Consider the following 17738-nt stretch of genomic DNA (forward strand, 5'->3'; position numbering starts at 1 on the left):
GGCGCTGCCATAAAGACGGACCAAATTCTGCTTCCGCCGATGCGCGTATTAATATGTAACGCAGCCAATGAGATTGCTGCTAACGTAGAACCTTTTCTCCTCGCGTTTCACACTCGCGCAGTGATACCTGAACGCGCGAGGTATTATAACGAGTGTACAGACCTCCGATTAGTCAGTCTGCATTTGTCTGCACCAGTCTGTACCAGTCTATACTCAAGTTTCAGTTTGCGCCTAATAAGATTATCATATTCCTGTACACAGCCATGAAGATAAATGAATACACACTTTGTCAAGTATCAGAGATATGTGAGAATAAGATTAACGTATCAAGACCAAAGGAACCTCAGATTGTCAATTGTAAACAGCATCCAGAATAAAGTTAAGGTTTATGATTTCTATTATTTTAATAAATGTGTGTGAAAATTAATCAAGTTCTGTTTAAAGCTGGTCACCGTCAGTCTGCTACTCTAAGCGTACAAGTGGCATTTCTATCGTCTGACCTAACGGCAGAAGATAAACGCACCACGATAAGACCACGAGACATCTTGCTGACACTCGCCTACTTCGTTAGAGCGACAAGTCAAATAATCTGATGGTGTGTGTACCGAAGGTCTTACAGTACACACACCACAAAGACCCTTTTGTAGCAGTAATGGTACCGGTATGTAATGGTATGATGTACCGTAGCAGCAAACTAAAAGTGTTTCAACTGAAATTATTTTGCGTTGTTTTTCATGTCCTTGACATCCGCTACCAAGTTGGTTCAAAAATGGTTCAAATGGATCTGAGCACTATGGGACTTAACTGCTGAGGTCATCAGTCCCCTAGAACTTAGAACTACGTAAACCTAACTAACCTAAGGACATCACACACATTCATGCCTGAGGCAGGATTCGAACCTGCGACCGTAGCGGTCGTGCGGTTCTAGACTGTAGCGCCTAGAACCACTCGGCCACTCCGGCCGGCACCAAGTTCGTCCTCGCACAGTAATTAGTTTCCATGTTATAACGTCTTAAACAGGGAAACTTTAATTATAATCACTCGGTATTTCAAAAGAGTGGAAATGTTACGACTAAAAGTTACTCGTTTGTTAAAAAGGTTTATCTAAAACATCAAAAATTTTAGCACTGTTGGTATGGCTAACTGATATTTAGGATGTTTTTCTTACCTAATTATAAGTAAAAAATAGAAAAAAAGCACTTGTTATAACGAAGACTAAACAAATACCGAAAAATACCGGTCATTCAGAACTAAAATACCACTGCACTGTTTGTATGGCTAACTGATATTTAGGATGTTTTGCTTACCCAATTATAAAAAAAATAGAAATAGCACTTGTTATAACGGAGACCAAACAAGTACCTAAAAATACCGGTTATCACTTGTAACCGGTCGGTTTTCCCCATCCCTAGTGCGGGGGCCCACTGCCCACACGCCGCAAATTAACGGTGAGCACAAGAGAAAGCAACGCTCTTCTGCCCACGCGCCTGTTTCAGCGCAGGCAGTTCAGCGCCGTGCGAACGCGCTTGCTGGCCTGGACGGAGACCCGCTCCGCTCAAGGCGACACAGAGCTCCAGACAGTGAATGAGGCGCCACCTAGCGGCGTAAGCTTTCCGCTTCTAACCTGCCCACGCTTTCCTGTTAGCCAGGCAGGCAACCTGCCGCACGTTACCAGCAGAACTGGCAGGCTGCTTTGTTCCCGTCCAAGTCAAGCTACGCCCAACCCGAGCACGCTAAAGGTCTTTTATTGTCTGCCCGTCTTTCCGGTGCGCTACGCTACGTAACAGTTTATTCTGTATGCTTTCACTGCAGTGTTAAGAGTGACGTTTGGAAGATAATGAAGTCTTTTTTATCCCATTAGCAATAGAAGATGCTCAATGAAATATATACTCATTCTCCATCATTGTAGGGCAGAAAATGGTGGTATTTATTTGTTCTTTTTTTCATTTTGGGCGTACTTGTAGCTTTTATTTGTACAATCGGTTTTCTCTGCAGCCTTTTCCGGCTGGTAATGGATATTCTCCATTAGAACGATGATCAGGTTAATATTAATACCTGTTTTCTGTACTATGCAGAACCACCCCTTGAAACCTTCCCGTCTCCTCTATGCCTCTTTTGTTACGCAACCTTCCCTTCTACAATAACCTATGAAACCTTCAATTAGGATTTCTATCTCGCGCTTAATGATAACAAATGAAATCTTCCCTTTGAAATTAATTCTCTTTCCAAATAATAATAAGTGCAATCTTCGCATACAAATTTAAATGGTGCTTATTAAAAGTGATTTGTTGATTATTTCGCCGAAAAATAGAATGTGTTGTCCTCGTGTCCCTCAGTCGTTACCTGCAATAACCCAAAACTGTTCCTTAACTTTTTTACTGTTACTGGATCGCCATCTGACTGCTACATCGAACTGCGACATGAATATACTTACTCTGTTTACTATACTCTATTAGCTGCTGGTGGGCTGTCATAATAAGTGGCTGTATTTATTATCAAAACTGGCGTTATTCATTAATAGCAAAGCTGACGTTATTCTTTAATTAATTTGGCTGAAGTTACGTAATTCATAGCTAAGCTTTTACAAAGTTTTACGTTGATGGTTTTTGAATATGGATTATAATCAGTAATGCAATATTGCTGGCAAAAATTAATTATATTCTGAAAACTATTCTTCAAATATTTACTGTTGGTTAGGAAATGATTTTACAAACGTTCAAATTGGAGTTACTTTTTACAATAATCTTACAACTAGCATTGCGCAAACATACCTTCAATAGTCTTGAGTTCGTCAAAAATAAAATTAGTTCCTCTTATGATAATAGTTAGCTGATTTATGTCTCTGTACATTCGTTTATAATCTTGTAAATCATACCTGGTGGCTGGCAGGCACACCGCTCCTCTCAACCTCTCGCTTCAGACCTGCTAACGACTCGCTTCACATCTCGCTTACTACTAGTGGTGAGCAGGAAATCGCGTATCTGTTAGAAATCACATGGATTGAGAAGTCACAAATATCACAATAACAACTTTACAAAATCTAACTGCGATTTCAGTCACAGTTAGCAGTCGCAAGTAGCATTTCACATTAAACGCCGTGAGCCTTCTGTTGGCCGAATTCCATACTGCTTTCTGCGATTTCAGTGCCAAATCACAACTAAGAGTCGCAAATAGCAACTAAAAAGCGCAGTTAACAGTGCCATCTGTTGGCCAAAGTTCGTACTACGCCCATCTCTGCGACACGCTTTCGAGTCTAATTGCGATTTCCGTGACAAGTCGCAACTAAGAGTCGCAAGTAGCAACTAAAAAGCGCAGTTAGCAGTGCCATCTGTTGAGCAAAGGTCATACTATGCTATTCGCTACCGAGTCAAACTGCGATTTCAGTGCCAAATTGCAACTAAGATCACAAGTAGCAACTAAAAAGCGCAGTTAACATTCTTTTCCTAGTGCCATCTGTTGAACGACGTACGTATTTCGTTATGAGAGCCTTGTGCCTCACGAGATCGGTGTGCTGTGTGTGCATATGAAGGCCTTATTTCATTAGTGGTACAAGTCCATTTTTGTTCATTTTGAGATACGGAGTCGTTAAGTTAAATGAGCGCTGAAAAATCTACAGTTGAGATACCAGAAATACTCAAGCATATGGCTTCTTGCTAGAAATGAACCTTTATTAATGTTTGTTTGGATCATTAATTTCAGAAGCATTATAGACAAAAGTGGAGGTAATGGACTTGTACCACTATTGAAATAAGCCCTTCACATTATATGACGACATGCACATTCAGCATCAGTTATGGTTGGTCAAACACAGTTGTGACTCTGAATGTATTATATTAATAAGAAGCAACATTGCCTTTTTCTCATGAAAATATCAAGTAACGTAACAAATGTGATTCTGCTTTCCAATATGACAATTTTGGTTAATACTCCACATGCCTACAGGACTTTGCAATGTTAACAAAGCAGAACTCAGACATCTGTATAAGTGTAGTGAAATGAAAACAGCATTATTGAGTCATATGAATGCCTCACTTTTATTCCGACACCTGGTGTTCTACATGGCAACTTCACACACACGAACTTTTTGCCGACACTACTACCACCTACATAAGTAAGCTTTTCCTGTGTTACTTTCAAGTACTGCACTTAAGCTATTCCTGATTTAACTGGAAGATCTGTACTTCCCACTTTCATATCAACAGCCTCAAAATGCATATTGAAGACTTCGTGATGTGTTACAGGTCAGTGTCACACCATTTGTGGAGAAAGGGGGGGGGGGCGGCTTGTCACACTCCAACTAGTGTTTACCAGTAAATAAGTGGCGGAAAATTACGGGTATAGGACGGCTTAAACATGTGGAAAATGAGATTTTCGTTATTCACTCACTGTATTTAACATTTATTATTCCTTTAAAATCGCATAACAACTTCAATAAAACACAGTTTAATCACTCATCTGCACACTTTTTTCACAATTATGTCACTTTTAAACTGCAAATCCCCTAAGAGCTGTCTTGAATCTTCACAAGTTTCTCTCAACAGCCTTGATGTGGATAGATACATACAGCAACCAGTAATCAAGAGTCAGAACTGTGTCTGCAAAATCACAAGGATTACTAAACAATTTTTGCTGTCACTAATTACAAGCAATATAATTGACAGAGTAGATTGCTAATATTTGCTGTAATGAAAGCCACTCAATGGGGTATATTTCACATTTGCAAGAACGATCTCACTGAAGTAATTAAGTCCATCGAAACACTTAGAAACTAACCTCTCGGCTGACGAAAACGGTCTAAAGACGCAGTGGTAATTTCTCCAGATCTGTTGAGTTATCAATTTACTGAGTGACTGAAATGTAGTTCGGGAACCTGTGAACATAACAATATGTTAGAATTCATTTTCTAAACACGAACTATTACGATACTGTATGGCTCCTTATATATTAATTACACTATTAATATTTTCACAGTTGTTTCTTTAATACATAATTAAAGCCAACGGAAGAACAAACGTAAAACTTACTTACCAATGACAGGTTTGTTGAGATGCAATTTTCTGTGTGGGCAGATGTAACTGTTTCATATGGTGGAAAGTCGCAGAAATCGCAGGAGTCACAGAAATCGCAGAAGTACCAGAAGTCACAGAAATCGCAGAAGTACCAGAAGTCACAGAAATCGCAGAAGTACCAGAAGTCACAGAAATCGCAGAAGTACCAGAAGTCACAGAAATCGCAGAAGTACCAGAAGTCACAGAAATCGCAGAAGTACCAGAAGTCACAGAAATCGCAGAAGTACCAGAAGTCACAGAAATCGCAGAAGTACCAGAAGTCACAGAAATCGCAGAAGTACCAGAAGTCACAGAAATCGCAGAAGTACCAGAAATCGCAGAAGTACCAGAAGTCACAGAAGTACCAGAAGTCACAGAAGTACCAGAAGTCACAGAAGTACCAGAAGTCGCAGAAGTACCAGAAGTCGCAGAAGTACCAGAAGTCGCAGAAGTACCAGAAGTCGCAGAAGTACCAGAAGTCGCAGAAGTACCAGAAGTCGCAGAAGTACCAGAAGTCGCAGAAGTACCAGAAGTCGCAGAAGTACCAGAAGTCGCAGAAGTACCAGAAGTCGCAGAAGTACCAGAAGTCGCAGAAGTACCAGAAGTCGCAGAAGTACCAGAAGTCGCAGAAGTACCAGAAGTCGCAGAAGTACCAGAAGTCGCAGAAGTACCAGAAGTCGCAGAAGTACCAGAAGTCGCAGAAGTACCAGAAGTCGCAGAAGTACCAGAAGTCGCAGAAGTACCAGAAGTCGCAGAAGTACCAGAAGTCGCAGAAGTACCAGAAGTCGCAGAAGTACCAGAAGTCGCAGAAGTACCAGAAGTCGCAGAAGTACCAGAAGTCGCAGAAGTACCAGAAGTCGCAGAAGTACCAGAAGTCGCAGAAGTACCAGAAGTCGCAGAAGTACCAGAAGTCGCAGAAGTACCAGAAGTCGCAGAAGTACCAGAAGTCGCAGAAGTACCAGAAGTCGCAGAAGTACCAGAAGTCGCAGAAGTACCAGAAGTCGCAGAAGTACCAGAAGTCGCAGAAGTACCAGAAGTCGCAGAAGTACCAGAAGTCGCAGAAGTACCAGAAGTCGCAGAAGTACCAGAAGTCGCAGAAGTACCAGAAGTCGCAGAAGTACCAGAAGTCGCAGAAGTACCAGAAGTCGCAGAAGTACCAGAAGTCGCAGAAGTACCAGAAGTCGCAGAAGTACCAGAAGTCGCAGAAGTACCAGAAGTCGCAGAAGTACCAGAAGTCGCAGAAGTACCAGAAGTCGCAGAAGTACCAGAAGTCGCAGAAGTACCAGAAGTCGCAGAAGTACCAGAAGTCGCAGAAGTACCAGAAGTCGCAGAAGTACCAGAAGTCGCAGAAGTACCAGAAGTCGCAGAAGTACCAGAAGTCGCAGAAGTACCAGAAGTCGCAGAAGTACCAGAAGTCGCAGAAGTACCAGAAGTCGCAGAAGTACCAGAAGTCGCAGAAGTACCAGAAGTACCAGAAGTCGCAGAAGTACCAGAAGTACCAGAAGTCGCAGAAGTACCAGAAGTACCAGAAGTCGCAGAAGTACCAGAAGTACCAGAAGTCGCAGAAGTACCAGAAGTACCAGAAGTCGCAGAAATTGCAGAAGTACCAGAAGTCGCAGAAATTGCAGAAGTACCAGAAGTCGCAGAAATTGCAGAAGTACCAGAAGTCGCAGAAATTGCAGAAGTACCAGAAGTCGCAGAAATTGCAGAAGTACCAGAAGTCGCAGAAATTGCAGAAGTACCAGAAGTCGCAGAAATTGCAGAAGTACCAGAAGTCGCAGAAATTGCAGAAGTACCAGAAGTCGCAGAAATCGCAGAGATACCAGAAATCGCAGAAGTACCAGAAGTAGCAGAAATCGCAGAAGTAGCAGAAATCGCAGAAGTAGCAGAAATCGCAGAAGTAGCAGAAATCGCAGAAGTACCAGAAATCGCAGAAGTACCAGAAATCGCAGAAGTACCAGAAATCGCAGAAGTACCAGAAATCGCAGAAGTACCAGAAATCGCAGAAGTACCAGAAATCGCAGAAGTACCAGAAGTCGCAGAAGTACCAGAAGTCGCAGAAGTACCAGAAGTCGCAGAAGTACCAGAAGTCGCAGAAGTACCAGAAGTCGCAGAAGTACCAGAAGTCGCAGAAGTACCAGAAGTACCAGAAGTCGCAGAAGTACCAGAAGTACCAGAAGTCGCAGAAGTCGCAGAAGTACCAGAAGTCGCAGTGGCGGAGGGATACGCGACGTACGTTCCTTAACGACGACTCTTAACTGCGACAAATCACAGTTAAGAATAGCAGATACTGAAAAGTAGCATTCACAGAAATCACTGATATCGGAAAATCACAGTTTAGCCCATCACTACTTACTACTGACTTCCTACGAACGCTAAAGTGCGGTCTCTCCCGCCAACAATGCTTTCTGGTGCAAACAATCCCTGCTACCGTTACAAAATGTATCAATGCGCGGTCTTTCCCGCTTTTTTCTTAAAAGGTATCCATACGCGCTCTCACCGGCCCTTTTTAAAATTATATCAATGTGCGATTTCTCCCGCCAACAATACTTTGGTGCAGACATTCCCTGCTACCGCAATTATTTCCAAAATGACAAATATTAATTATTCCTACTTAATCCTATTAATAAAATATAAACATCTTTCATAAATTGTGGTTTGACAATAGACAATAGAAATATACACTCCTGGAAATGGAAAAAAGAACACATTGACACCGGTGTGTCAGACCCACCATACTTGCTCCGGACACTGCGAGAGGGCTGTACAAGCAATGATCACACGCACGGCACAGCGGACACACCAGGAACCGCGGTGTTGGCCGTCGAATGGCGCTAGCTGCGCAGCATTTGTGCACCGCCGCCGTCAGTGTCAGCCAGTTTGCCGTGGCATACGGAGCTCCATCGCAGTCTTTAACACTGGTAGCATGCCGCGACAGCGTGGACGTGAACCGTATGTGCAGTTGACGGACTTTGAGCGAGGGCGTATAGTGGGCATGCGGGAGGCCGGGTGGACGTACCGCCGAATTGCTCAACACGTGGGGCGTGAGGTCTCCACAGTACATCGATGTTGTTGCCTGTGGTCGGCGGAAGGTGCACGTGCCCGTCGACCTGGGACCGGACCGCAGCGACGCATGGATGCACGCCAAGACCGTAGGATCCTACGCAGTGCCGTAGGGGACCGCACCGCCACTTCCCAGCAAATTAGGGACACTGTTGCTCCTGGGGTATCGGCGAGGACCATTCGCAACTGTCTCCATGAAGCTGGGCTACGGTCCCGCACACCGTTAGGCCGTCTTCCGCTCACGCCCCAACATCGTGCAGCCCGCCTCCAGTGGTGTCGCGACAGGCGTGAATGGAGGGACGAATGGAGACGTGTCGTCTTCAGCGATGAGAGTCGCTTCTGCCTTGGTCGTATGCGTGTTTGGCGCCGTGCAGGTGAGCGCCACAATCAGGACTGCATACGACCGAGGCACACAGGGCCAACACCAGGGATCATGGTGTGGGGAGCGATCTCCTTCACTGGCCGTACACCTCTGGTGATCGTCGAGGGGACACTGAATAGTGCACGGTACATCCAAACCGTCATCGAACCCATCGTTCTACCATTCCTACACCGGTAAGGGAACTTGCTGTTCCAACAGGACAATGCACGTCCGCATGTAACGTGCTCTAGAAGGTGTAAGTCAACTACCCTGGCCAGCAAGATATCCGGATCTGTCCCCCATTGAGCATGTTTGGGACTGGATGAAGCGTCGTCTCACGCGGTCTGCACGTCCAGCACGAACGATGGTCCAACTGAGGCGCCAGGTGGAAATGGCATGGCAAGCCATTCCACAGGACTACATCCAGCATCTCTACGATCGTCTCCATGGGAGAATAGCAGCCTGCATTGCTGCGAAAAGTGGATATACACTGTACTAGTGCCGACATTGTGCATGCTCTGCTGCCTGTGTCTATGTGCCTGTGGTTCTGTCAGTGTGATCATGTGATGTATCTGACCACAGGAATGTGTCAATAAAGTTTCCCCTTCCTGGGACAATGAATTCACGGTGTTCTTATTTCAATTTCCAGGAGTGTACACGTCTTACGCCCTCAAAGTTGAGATCCTTCGCAGCTGAAGATGTGTATTATATTGCAACGCCAAATTAAGTAAGGTTTTGGAAAACTGATTTCTCTAACCTTACCGTGTTCCAGCCAAATATGACCCCAGTTTTACTAATTTTAATTACTTTTTCCAGGATCTGTTTTGCGGGTTCACTAAACTCATTCTGAGTGGTTAAAACGGATCGTTCTAAATTCTCCAAATGTATTTTAGCAAACGCGAAGTTTGTTTTTAATATTATGTTAATCTAAAAACTACATGCCTGAAAGAAGAAGCTTTTCTTTCGGGCAAAACTTTCTTCGCACTATGTTGCATACCACCAGAACGTGGTTTTTAATATTGACCGAACAACGTTCTTTTCGTATTTGAATCAGTCTTTGCCCTGAATTTAGAAAGCATGTATACTGCTAGGTCGTGGTCTCGCGGTAGCGTTCTCGCTTCCCGAGCACGGGGTACCGTGTTTGATTCCCGGCGGGGTCAGGGATTTTCACCTGCCCTTAGATGACTGGGTGTTGTTGTGTCGTCGTCTTCATCATCATCATCATTCATCCTCATTACGGTCGAGGAAGGCAACGGCAAACCACCTCCACCAGGACAAACCCGCATCGTTCTCCTACGCTCTGTCGAGGAGTGTGGGAGATTATTATCATATAATGCTAAATGGCTTGAAGCTCTTAGCACGAATTTCCACACACTTGTCGGCGAATAAGTCTTTGTCCTCTTTCAAAATATGTATAGAGTGAGGAAACTATGGTCAAATTAACAAACATGTCACACAGTGGAGTTTCCTAAATGAGTGTTTAGTAACTTTTTACACAATATGCATTGCGAAGCGCCTGCCACTTTATCTGAAGCTGCCCCAGAAACGCACGAAAATTTTTGGCGTGCTGGACATGGGTTGTGTTTCGTACCCGGTATACGTATCCCAATTCTTAATTTGGTTTGTTAATTTTGCTACTCCCACCGTTCAGATAGCTGAGCTGCAATGAAACTGCTTAAGCAAACATATACCTGGCTATTCTGCAGTGATGTTGGGTTGTCAGCACAAAGTGTCAGGTGGAACAGGCGGAAGAGGCCCCGCGAAGCTTGCCAGGCTAGCGGAAACCCAAGTTGGTCTGATTTAACCACTGTGCTCAGGTACCCACGTACTCCTGTCTCTGTTGTGGCAGGCTGAGCTGCATCAACGGTTGCGGCGGAGATAGCGGCAGGGAGGCTGGAAAGAAAATCTGTACACCTCTGGCGGTAACCTGTTTATGGAGAGGATGTTGTTTGGCAGCCGGTATCCTCTTCTATAACACAAACTGCACGCATGTATTAAGTGTTCTTGATTCATAGGAACAAGAAGTTAGGTAACTTAAGATAGTCCATGTGTTGTGGCACGACCTCTTCTGTAGTAGTCTACGTTAGCCTCTCTGCTGGTGAAGTAAAAGTCCCGTTATGCACACTACTCTGGTCGCCAGGGACTGACTGACTGAGCTGGAGGCTGAGCTGACTGCGACTCCCACTGGGCTCTCACTGATGACTCGACTCGTTGACTCACTGGATGACTGGATGGGCCCTCCGGTCCCAGGCGGCGATCTTAATACTGGCAGTCAAGAGGGCGTTGGCGGCGCATTGCCTGCGAGTCTATTTTTGACCTCTCTCCTGACAGGCTCGATCCTTGGGCCTACTATCGATCTTCTCGCAATCTCTTTGCAGCCAGGTGTGCTGGTGACATAATGAACCGTCAGGTAGGTTTATAGCCGACTTGACTTATGTACGCTATCTAGAGAAACTCTGTATGAAGCTGGCCGGGGTGGCAGAGCGGTTCTAGGCGCTACAGTCTGGAACCGCGACACCGCTACGGTCGCAGGATCGAATCCTGCTTCGGGTATGGATATGTGTGATGTCCTTGGGTTAGTTAGGTTTAAGTAGTCCTAAGTTCTAGGAGACTGATGACCTCGGAAATTAAGTCTCATAGTGCTTAGAGGCATTTCAACACTCTATGAGCACTGAAGCACCGCAAGGTCACGTTACACACCACTGGCGATTAACACCAACTACTTGCGTTATGAGTCGTGCCAATCAGACATGCAGAACACTGCTGTCGACGTCGACAATTCCTTTATCGTGTTTGTCGTACAATGAACATTCTTATGACACTCGCCAAACCACTTGAGTCATGAACACTTCTGTAGCGCATCGTGTAATTTACTGAGGATTCGTCAGATCTTAGAGTTGACAAAAAAATGGCTCTGAGCACTATGGTACTTAACTTCTGAAGTAATCAGTTCCCTAGAACTTAGAACTACTTAACTCTAAGAACATCACACACATCCATGTCCGAGGCAGGATTCGAACCTGAGACCGTAGCGGTCGCGCGGTTCCAGACTGTAATGCCTAGAATTGCTCGGTCACCTTGGCCGGCAAGAGCTGACAAGTCTCAACTTTACGTTGCTACTAGCTGTGAGTGAGAAGTAGATGGATAAATTGCTGTAAACAGCAAGGCAAGGACAAAATTTTATGCTAGTCAGCACATTAACTCTAGTCGAGGTTTGTTATTTGCACAAGAAACAGACTTTGGACTTTTGATTCGCGTCGTGCGTCCTCGAGATTTGGCTGGAAATTTGAACACCCACAAACTCGTTTACTCATCACCCGTGTGTCTGAGGTGTAAGCATTTTGTATGACGAACAGTGTGGTACTCAAAAACAGTGATACAATTCTTGGCTTGAACTTCGTATTTTTATATCGTGTACATTTCAGGAACAATTTGTTAAACACTGACCGTTAGGCCTTATACGTGAGTATTGTAGAAATTGTTTTTCTTTATTTTTTCGCCGACAGAATTTATTATTTAAATCTTAAAGCACACCATCAGCAATGTTATATACTGATATAAAAATGTATATTTTTAGGTTCAGTTCAGTACTCGAGTAACAATTTTTATTGCACACCATCAGCCATGCTACGATTACTGATACCAATTTTCTCGATACTGCTTTTCACTCCTAAGTACTCATTTATGCAAGTGTTCGCTGACCAGCACTTATTGATGATACTCGGAAGATTAATATCCATTAATGGAATTTATTTTGTTCTATGTTTGATTTTTCTATATTTATAAACATACCTCCATACAAACATATAGTAAAAAAGTGCCATAAGAATGATTTTTATGTACGTTTTGCTTTGAAAGTATGTTTCTGTAGCTGTCTATCGATTTCTTTTCTATTCACTGAATATTACTGAGTAATTTCCGTTTAACATACTTCTGTTCATGTTTTCCTGCAAAAATACAATTTTATGTGTCATTACGTGTTATCTAGTAGGATATCGTTTAGACTGAATGGTTTAGTTGATCCTGTAAAGCAGAGGTGTGAATGAGATCACTTATTGTAAACTGCATTTAGTATGTTTGAACATGTACAACAGCTGACTCTGTAAATGTGTGTATCTTTGTAATGGCGCCAGTATCAAGCAAGAGAATTGCGAAGAAAAACGAGTTGTCAATGTGTACTACTGCAATTTCTGGTATTATGTGTTCCCTGAAATAAAGTTGCCTTTGCATCAGTGCCAGTGACTAAATGTCAGATGTCTCTCCAAGTGAAGGTACTTTAAGGATATCAGGATGTAGCCCTTGGCACAAATTTGAGTTAAAAAAAAATACTTCCAAACCGGTTGAAAATGCCTTTTACGTAATTAAACAAATGTATTTGCTATTGTGAATATGAATAACCGTCAGATGTATAATGGAATTACGATAATGAAAATTTGTGCCTCACCGGGACTCGAACCCAAATATTTCCCGCTTATCGCGAGCAGTCTCCTCGCCATTTGGCTATCCCAGAACGACTCACAGCCACATCCAGACTTCCATATGTTCTCAACCATGTCTACAATCTGCACTCGTTAATCCATTATGTGTATTTACGTACAGGGCAGACAATTTACTTGAAAGTCGTATGCCCAGAGTGGGGGGTTAAATTCGATATCACAGTGCCTGTGTTATTCCGAATTACGACAAAAAGTTCCGTCGGACATCCATGCACGGAAGATCATGGGCGACATGTATCTCCAGATTCTGGTTCGTCAGTATGTTAGGAATCATCAACATTACATTTTTCTTAGAAACTTCTTTAGCTGTTTGAACTGTGACGGAATTTTAAAGGAAGTCGAAATGAGAGATAGAGGTATTATGGAAACACCGGCGGGAGCTTGATGTGTATCTGGTTGATTGTTTATCAATTCCTGCCCGACTCTTTCTCGATTTGTGCCCTCGTACGGACCGCACACACGAGTCGCTCCACGTGGTGGCCCTGGAAAAGTCCGTTCTGTTTAAAGTTAAACACGAAGCCAGAAGGTGGGAGGAGGGAAATATTCTGTGGACTGACTGGAACTGATCGGATGTCGGACCCTCTCCATCTCATAGGCGCTGCTCATGCATGGTTGTTTACATCTTTGGGCGGGTTGAGTGACATCTCTGAACTGTCAAACGGACTGTGTCTGTGATACTACATCCACAGTCAACGTCTGTCTTCAGGAATTCTGGCAACCAAGATGATGCAAAACTGTTTTTCATATATAGATACACTACTGGCCATTAAAATTGCTACACCACGAACATTACGTGCTACAGACGCGAAATTTAACCGACAGGAAGAAGATGCTGTGATATGCAAGTGATTGGCTTTTCAGAGAATTCACACAAGGTTGACGTCGGTGGTGACACCTACAACGTGCTGACATGAGGAAAGTCTCCAACCCATTTCTCATACACAAACAGCAGTTGACTGGCGATGCCTGGTGAAACTTTGTAGTGATGCCTTGTATAAGGAGGAGAAAAGCGTACCATCACGTTTCTGACTTTGATAAAGGTCGGATTGTAGCCTATCGCTTTTTCGGTTTATCGTATCGCGACATTGCTGCTCGCGTTGGTCGAGATCGAATGACTGTCAGAATATGGAATCGGTGGGTTCAGGAGGGTAATACGGAACGCCGTGCTGGATTCCAACGGCCTCGTATCATTAGCAGTCGAGATGATAGGCATCTTATCCGCATGGCTGTAACGGATCGTGCAGCCAGGTCTCGATCCCTGAGTCAACAGATGGAGACGTTTGCAAGACAATAACCAAATGCACGAACAGTTCGATGACGTCTGCAGCAGCATGGACTATCACTCGGAGACCATGGCTGCGGTTACCCTTGACGCCGCATCACAGACAGGAGCGCCTGCGATGGTGTACTCAACGACAAACCTGGGTGCACGATTGGCAAAACGACATTTTTTCGGATGAATCCAGGTTATGTTTACAGCATCACGATGGTCGCACCCGTGTTTGGCGACATCGCGGTGAACGCACATTGGTAGCGTGTATTCGTCATCGCCATACTGGCGCATCACCCGGCGTGATGGCATGGGGTGCCATTTGTTACACGTCTCAGTCACCTCTTGTTCGCATTGACGGCACTTTGAACAGTGGACGTTACATTTAAGATGTGTTACGACTCGTGGCCATTCGATCCCTGCGAAACCCTACATTTCAGCAGGATAAAGCACGACCGCATGTAGCAGGTCCGGTACGGGCCTTTCTGGAACCAGAAAATGTTCGACTGCTGCCCTGGCTAGCACATTCTCCAGATCTCTCACCAATTGAAAACGTCTGGTTAATGGTGGCCGAGGAACTGGATCGTCACAATACACCAGTCACTAGTCCTGATGAACTGTGGTATCGTGTTGAAGGTGCATGGGCAGCTGTACCTGTACACGCTATCCAAGCTCCGTTTGACTCAATGCCCAGGCGTATCAAGGCCGTTATTACGGACAGAGGTGGTTGTTCTAGGTACTGATTTCTAAGGATCTGTGCATTCAAATTGCGTGAAAATATACTCACATGTCAGTTCTAGTATAATACATTTGTCCAGTGAATCATCTGCATTTATTCTTGTTGTAGCAATTAATGGCCAGTAGTATTTATGAGATGTGTTTTTGTGTATGTATGTTACACATATGCTCCTGAACAAGTAGACTGATTTCAACCGAGACTGGTACACTTATCACTTACTGTCTGGAGGTAATCGGTGTAAGGGTAAGAATCACCTACCTATCTAAGGGGTGAGGATTAAAGAAGGGATATTCATAATTTATTCATCCATTATTTGGGAATGAAAGCACTTAATGACTTGCAATAAACTTCACACAAAATTTCGGACATTAACGAGACACTTTCTCGCCGACAAACCCCACAAAATGATGAAAGATAAAGAAAAAAAAAACATCGCTTAATACATTATCGCTGTTTATGTAGTACAACTGCCGCATCAGGCATGACGTTGTAATTCACGACTGTGCTGAAAAGGAAGCTTACCTGAGGCAAGAGCCACTTGCTAGTAATAAGTATTCCTTCCACAGGGACAGTCCGTATTCTACTAAATTGGATGCGCTGCCTTCTCACCCTTGTGGTTGGTGACGAGTTGTGTGTCGTGCGGGAAGCGAAGAGGCGCGCGGAAAGGCTTACAGGGCCCGGGCAAGCCTGCCTCTGTGCGAGCCCAGCCAATACGCGGCCCTTTGGGAGCCGAGTCCCGCGCTAAGCCCCACACGCGCGCAAGCAGAGGACGGCGACCACACCGCCCCCCTCCACCGCGCCATTCCCATGACGTGTTCGCTCTCCGCGCTGCCTTTACATTTGCAGCCGCCGAAAAAAATTAATTTTTCCGAGCAAGTTTTTCCGCTGCTTTCGGAGCAGGTTCGACACCGCTTTTTCCAGTTCGTCCGCGATTTCACCCAGCGGCCACTACAGTTTATTACGGTACTGGGACTACATATTACTTCCGAGAAAGCAACCAGATATATACAGAAATAAGGATGTCCTCCCCTCACAGGTTGTTGTGATTCGTAAAAGGGTCGGTTTTCGAGGAGCACAGAAAGGTTCCTTCTGATGTAGGTAAACCACGGGAATATTACACTGCCAGTCTGCTTCGCTTTAACCAAACGCCTCTGCGGACGGGTATCAGATTTAGAGCTTCCAGGAATGAAATGGTACTCGCAGAATGCGGTTTTGGTCTCACCAGTTTAATGGAAACCCAACATCCACAGAACCTGTAACGCAGTGACTTTGTGAACTATGCAACGCACACAGAAAAACTAGAAGTGCGTAACACTCGAATCGATGAGCCATTGTATGCAGACAAAACTTTGGTGTAGGGAGACAACTGTGGGGGAACCGAGGAGCTGATATGTATGCTGGCTCCACAAGCTGGGCGCAGCTCCTTTATCAAATTGCAGTTTCACTCGTAACCCTTCGATGAACACATGAATAAACAATCGGTTTGCAGTCTTATTAGACTGTAGAGAAACTGGCGTCAGTTGTGATGGAACTTTGTTCCGAAAGTCACTGCGGCTTACCCGTCGGTGTTGTGTAACCGACTTGACGAGTAAAAGGCTCTCCACACTCAGAGCTTACCACAGTAACTGCAAAACTGACGCCCGGGTCCGAACCATTGGTACCTGACATTTACACAGATTCACAGTTCAAAGCATTGTCTGGAGAATCACTGTCGGAGTCTACACAACCAAATGGGTCGGAGGTAGCGGGTTGGGTTCCAGTACCTGCCTCGTGACCGGCGGGAAAAGAAATGAGTTCCGATACTACTCTCGGTGTAACTTCTGACCCATGTGTGGTGGCTTGTGACAATAGCGTTACCCTGGACAACCGAATCCCACTGTGGCAGTTACAACCCAGTCATCGACAACGCACAGACATAGTTAGGGCTGGGAACTTCTGAATTCAACTGCTCGCTACTGGAGGAGGCAGTACCGATGTCCACACGCTGCTGTGTGCCATTAAGCTCACTGGATTGACAAACAATTGAAACATGACGCCGTTTTCCGCACGTCAAACATGTAGCGTTACGGAATCGGCAGTCTTTTTCTTTTATGATGAAGGCCACACTGCGTACAAGATTTGTTACCGTCAGTGCGGGGCTTGTTTGCAGGAGCTGCGGCTCGAGTGAGTTTCTTGCACTGACGCTTGCTTCGCCTGAGCTAGAACCGCACCTTGTACTATCACATGACACACAAATTCTGAAGACATGTCCTATTCAGCAGCGTCTGTCCCAACCAATTCCCGCCACAAAGGAAGGGAGAGTAATACATTTAATCCTATAATTCTGATCACGGGTAAATCAATAGCAAACTCAGACAGGGCACTTAAATAACTGACAAGTCGACAGTTTCAATCACACATTTAATACTACTAAACCAATTTTCTCACGTTCGCACACACTACCGAGGTATTGTCTGCACAGAGTAACATCGGCTGGACGGGACAGGATATAGGTCGGTTTCCTGGCGTTATTTCGATTCATCATTGGAGGCACACGGTAGTGGAGTGTCCCGCGTTCTGGGAATCCTCGGCAGTCGGAGCCACCCTACTTGAAGACATGCACTTGGCTGCTCCAGTCGGCCAGAACAGCAGAGCGGTTGCTGCTCCAGTCTCCACTGGGTCAGCTACGAGGACGCTTTCATGCACCGAGGGGTTGCACTGTAGTTCATCGACAGAGTCTTTAAATTACAGGCCCATATCATTAACGTCGATATGCAGCAGG

Source organism: Schistocerca gregaria, chromosome 4 (assembly GCF_023897955.1).
Source record: "Schistocerca gregaria isolate iqSchGreg1 chromosome 4, iqSchGreg1.2, whole genome shotgun sequence".
Taxonomy (NCBI): domain Eukaryota; kingdom Metazoa; phylum Arthropoda; class Insecta; order Orthoptera; family Acrididae; genus Schistocerca; species Schistocerca gregaria.